General features: G+C 44.8%; 1 pseudogene; it reads left to right on the forward strand.

Moving 5' to 3' along the window:
• The first annotated feature begins 1,608 nt into the window (after positions 1 to 1,608).
• Positions 1,609 to 5,473, forward strand: LOC124986445 (rho GTPase-activating protein 29-like; annotated as a pseudogene).
• Positions 5,474 to 5,704: the final 231 nt, after the last annotated feature.

Genomic DNA, 5,704 nt, shown 5'->3' on the forward strand with positions numbered 1-5,704 from the left:
ATGGTTTTTTGATAAGACCTTTAAAGGCACATACAACAAAAGCAAAAATTTAAAAATGGGACTGAATAAAGCGAAGAAACTTCTGTGAAGCAAAGAAAGCAATCAACAGTGGAAACAGACCCCCTGCAGAGCAGGAGGAAATCTCTGCAAACTATTCATTTGACAAAGGATCAATATCCAGAAAATAGAAGGAACTCAAAAAACCTAAACACAGCCAGGCACAGTGACACATGCCTATAATCCCAGAGGCTTGGGAGGCTGAGGCAGGAGGACCGTAGTTCAAAGCCAGCTCAGTAACTTACTGAGGCCCAAACAACTCAGTGAGACCCATCTCTAAAGAAAATACAGAAAGCGCTGAAGATGTGACTCGGTGGTTAACCGCCTCTGACATTAATCCTGGTACCAAAATGCAAACAAACAAACAAAAAAACTCTAAACACAAACAAAAAGTCCAATTAGAAAACTGGCCAATGATCTGAAAAGATACTTTCAAAGGAAGAAACAACAATGACCAACAAGTACATGAAAAATGTTCAACATCTTTAGCCACCCAGGAAATGCAAATCAAAACCAAAGTGAGTCATCATGTTACCTCACTTAAAATGGCAATTATCAGAAAAGGAAAAACATAACAAATAATGGTGAGAATTTGAAAAAAGGAAACCCAGGGTTTATAGGAATGTCAATTAATACAGCCAGTCTTGGAGAGTTTTCCAAAGGCTACAAAAAGATCAAGCATAGGAGCCTGCTCTCCCACTTCTGGGTATGTACCCAGAGGAAATGAAATCAGTATATCAAAGAGATACTTGTAGTCCCTTCTCTGTTTCCACACTCAAAACAATAGACAACATACAGAATTCACCTCATTGTTCATATGTATGTATGCAGATACATGTATATGTTTATTACATATGTGTAAACATACATGTATATACATACATAGTCATTGAATGAAATATTATTTAACCATAACAGGGAAGGAAATTTGATATTTTCAGCAAAATTCTTAAAACTGGTGGACACTATGTAAAGTGAAATAAACCAAATACAAAAAGACAAATACAGAATCTACTGCATACTGTATTTTCTTTGTTCACATGTGGAAGCTAAATAAATAAATGAATAAAATTAAAAAGTCAATGTAAAAGGAAACTAGTAATTACCAGAGGCTGGGAAAGAGAGTGGACAGTTATGCTAGGAGAAGGCTGGATAATGGGAACCAGAACAGAGAGAAGGATGACATTCTAGTGATCTCCAGCCCAGTAGGGTGACAGTAGCTCACAAGAACCCATTCTATCTTTTACAAAGAAATAGCAGAGGGGCTCAGAGGCTCCAAACATAAAGAAATAATGAGGAGAGGGAATGCTAATCACCCTGCTTTGATCAGTGCGCACTGTCCACATGGATTGAAATATGACCCTCTGTTCCTTCCATAGGTGCCGCTCCATGTGTTCATTCCAAAGAAGAGAAAGCAGGCGCGAGTAAGTAGGAGCCATAAACACATACCAAGGGGAAATCACAATTGAAAAGTGCAACAACGGAAAGGAAAGCATGGTGGGTGGCCTCAATGCTGGAGTGACCACATGGGAGAGGCTTGAATTGAGGACGATGAATAGAACTGACTCCCCTGGAACCTTAGAGAGAAAATGTACTGAGCAAAAACGAGGAAACATTTGGCACCCGAGGTACGCAAAGAGGAAACTTGACTTTATTGGAGTTTCAGAAGGAGAGAGACTTTAGAAAGAGCGTTTAGAGAGAGTTTAGAAAGAGCGAGACTGAAAGAACGAAAAGAAATGCTGACTAGAAGGTCAAGTCAGGTGAAAGACAGGACTGTACAGCGGCAAGAAGCTGCGGAGGACGGTGGGGCCCAGAGCGCCAGGTGGCGCTGGTGGCCAGAACTCAGGAGGGGCTCAGGACTGCAGAGCAGACCTCAGGCCAGGTGCCATCCAGGGGCGAGGAGGCCACACTGTGGCTCAGAACAAAGGTGGCAGTGGGTGGGGCGCAGTACTCTGGAGTTCCCATCCTATCAATGGGAAGTTGCAAGTGGACTCGGTGGGGAATTTGCTAAGCTCGCTGCGCAACCAGAGTGGGGTGACGCTGAGGGAGCTGCAGGGCGAGACCAGAGGATGGACTCGTCTCCTCATGTAGGTCCCCACCCGCCCTGCAGCCTCTTTCCCTTTCCTTAGCCACCCACCTTCATCGCCTCCCTGAGTATTCAGGATTATCTTTACAAACTTGGTCTCCTTTGGGAATATCCTGACAAACTGTCCTTTCGCAGGAAAATGTCTGTGAGAAACATTTTTTGCAAGGTTCAGTCCAGTCATCCAATATTAAAGGAAATTTTTCTACTATGGAATAAGACCAGGTGCTGGGAAGAAACACTGACTGTGGAATTGGCCTTGACCTATGCCAAAACCTTGGCAATATATACAAAGAACATAGTGTCATGGGTGGAGAAAAAGCTTCACTTGCAATTGGAGTCCACCAGAAATATCAGAAAGTTGACAGAGGCGACTGGAGCAAACATTGGGCTGGATGGCCCTGCAGTCTCTGTTCACCAGGGCTCTCCTCAACGACACACAGAACAGTCACCTTTTAGAAGAAAGAATTGCAGCTCTCCAAGCCAACAAATTTCCAGAGCCTCTACTGGGGAGGAAAATGAAATGGAAAAACAAAGGAAAGAAATAAAGGAATTTTGGAAACAAGAGCAAAAGAAAATGCTCTCGAAAAGGCAAAATCATTATGCTCACAGTGTCAACATGAATATGAAAAAGGAAAATCGTCCATGTTTCATGCAGAGGAGAAACATCGGGGCTCAAGTGGTGGATTAACAAAACATCTCCACAAGCACCTAGCAAGAAAGCGCAGGTTGGAAGAGCAAGCCCTTCACAAAGTAGAAGCAGCCAATGAGCTCTACAAAGTGTGTGTAACAAAGGTTGAAGAAAGACGAATGCTCATGAAAATACCAAGAGAGAAATTTAACACGACTCAGGACCCTTGTTTTGCAGTGTGATCGCACCCTGAAAGCATAACAGTTAACCACTTCCAGATGCAGCACCTGCAGGCTGCCCTCCTTGCAAACAGCTTCCAGTCTCTCTCTGACAATGCCAAACTCTATGATCCAGGCCACAAGTACGGTGAATGTGTGAAGGCTACAAGTTCAACAGGAGAAGAAGAAGTTGACGGGAGTGGAAGGAAACCATTAGCGAGCAGTTCCCAGACATCTGGATGTGGCCCTGCTGACTCTTCAGAGGATGTTGTGCCCCTTCCTGAGAGTTGTGGTAAAATTGAAGAGGACAGATGGTCTATCAAAGCAGACCTAACAGGTTCTCCTTTTGTAAGATCAGGGACATTTGGGAAGGTCAGTGACTCTGAGAGACCTGGAGGGAGCAGTGAATCTCAATATGTAGATTCAGAATCTTGAAGTCCAGGCCACTTCCATCCACAGCATCCACAAACTCCATCCAGTGGAACCATGTCTCCTGTGGGTGATTTGGGTACAAGAGAGCCACCTTCCCCTTCACAAGTGGGACCCACTTCCTGTGGAACAGTTAAGAAAACACTGATGCCGAAAGCACCTGTCACTCACAAGTTCTGACAATTGAGATTCCCCATAAAATGCAGAGATTGTGAAGGCATTGTAGTGTTCCAAGGTGTCGAATGTGGAGAGTGACTCCTTGTTTGTCATAAAAAATGTCTGGACAACTTAGTCATTATCTGTGGCCACCAGAAACTTCTGGGAAAAATACACCTATTTGGAGCAGAATTCACACAAGTGACCCAAAAGGAGCCTGATGGCATTCCTTTCATACTCAAGATCTGTGCCTCAGAGATTGAGAAGAGAGCCTTGTGTGTCCAGGGGATCTGTTGTGTGAGCGGAAACAAAGCAAGAACTGAAAAGCTGTGTCGAGCTTTGGAGAATGGAAGGCACTTGGTGGAAATTTCAGCATTTACTTCACATGACATCTGTGAGGTCTTAAAACTATACCTTCAACAGCTCCCAGAGCCATTTCTTGTATTCTGTTTGTATGAGGACTTTATAGACCTTGCCAAACAGATCCAACATGTTAGTAAAGAACAAGCAGTCAAAAAGGAAGACCCTGGGGATAAAAAACATCCAAATATGTCTATAGCAATAAACCAAATTGTTCTCAAAAGCAAGGACCTTCTAAGACAATTGCCAATGTCAAATTTTAACAGTTTTCAGTACCTCATTGTACATCTTAAGCGGGTAGCAGATCATGCAGAAGAAAACAGGATGGACTCCAAAAACTTGGGAGTGATATTCGGACCCAGTCTCATCAGGCCACGGCCCACGACCGCTCCTGTCACCATCTCCTTCCTTGCTGAATAGTCCAATCAGGCACAGTTGGTGGAGTTCCTCATTACTTACTCAGAGAAGATCTTCCATGGGTCCCCACAGCCTCAGGTGGCTATGGGGAGTGCAGGTGCTCTTCCATCTCAGGGTGATCACAGCTGTCCTTCAAAGCCTCTGATATCATCAGAAGAAAGACTCAGAACACTGCAGAAAGTAACCATGTTTTTCTTCAAAGGAAGATATCCACACTGCAGATAGTGAAAGCAAAAATTTTGAATCAACTACATCATTTGAGGAATCAGAACACCAGCAAGATGCATGTCTCATTGATCACAAAGAACTTGAATCATCACCCCAAAAGGAGGACGACATTTGTAAAACCAGTAAGCCACTTCTTTTGTGATCTGATAGAGCAACAAACAATATGCAGAGGCAAACACCAAGGACCAAGAGTAGACCTGTCAGTTTGCCTGGAGATAGGTTACTTCTTACCAGCCTTCCTGGTGAGAGAAAGAGCTGAAATGTGGGTTAATTCTGCAAGAATCCTACCTTTGAAGGACTTAATGGAAAAGATACCGCTACCACATTGCTGAAGTGTCCACCAAGTGCCTTCCGTTCTCCAATTAAAACATTAATTTGTTTGTTCCAAATTAATGACTTTGATCAGGAGATTCTACCAAAAACTTGGGGAAAACAATCTGAACAAAACTTGAGTGCCAAGACTGCAGTGATTGTGCCTAGTGCACTCCAGGACAAGGTGACAATGAGCGTCAGCGTCAGTGGTGAGCATTCCAGCAGTGCCACACCACCCAAGGAGCCCCACACAGAGCCAGCCAGGTCAACAGGAGAGGCCTCAGAGGGACAGTCCTCCCATTCCAACCCTCTCACTCCTGCCAGAGCACCCAGAATGCTGCAGCCCCAGCACTGGACACCACTTTATAAACGACGAACCCCACCAGCAATGTCAGGGGACGGAGGAGAGGCCAGCTTCGCTCAGCAGCGGCACCTCCCGGCACAGCTCCCACTCCCCAGAGTCCGGTGGAGAAATCAGCTCCCGACGTGGACAGCACCTCAGCTGGTCCTTTGCAGCCAGGAGGGCAGCCTCCAGAGAACTCAGAGGAGCGCGGCCTGCCTGACGTGAGTCCAACGTGCTAAACCAGCGCAGCTGTGGGCAGCCCTTCACGATGACGTCCCACAATTTGTGTGGGGTTGTCAAAACTCAGTTTTTCTTTTTGTTCTTCTGCTTTCTGCTATTGTGTTTGTTTTTTGAAAGAATGTTTAGTAGGACCGCTTTTGTATAGGATTGCCAAAGTGTATGTCTTGCTGTTTGTCCTTGTGTCCTATTTGCCAGTCACATTGCATGGTAGTGTTGTGATTGGGCCCCAT

The sequence above is a fragment of the Sciurus carolinensis genome, chromosome 6 (assembly GCF_902686445.1).
Source record: "Sciurus carolinensis chromosome 6, mSciCar1.2, whole genome shotgun sequence".
NCBI classification, from domain to species: domain Eukaryota; kingdom Metazoa; phylum Chordata; class Mammalia; order Rodentia; family Sciuridae; genus Sciurus; species Sciurus carolinensis.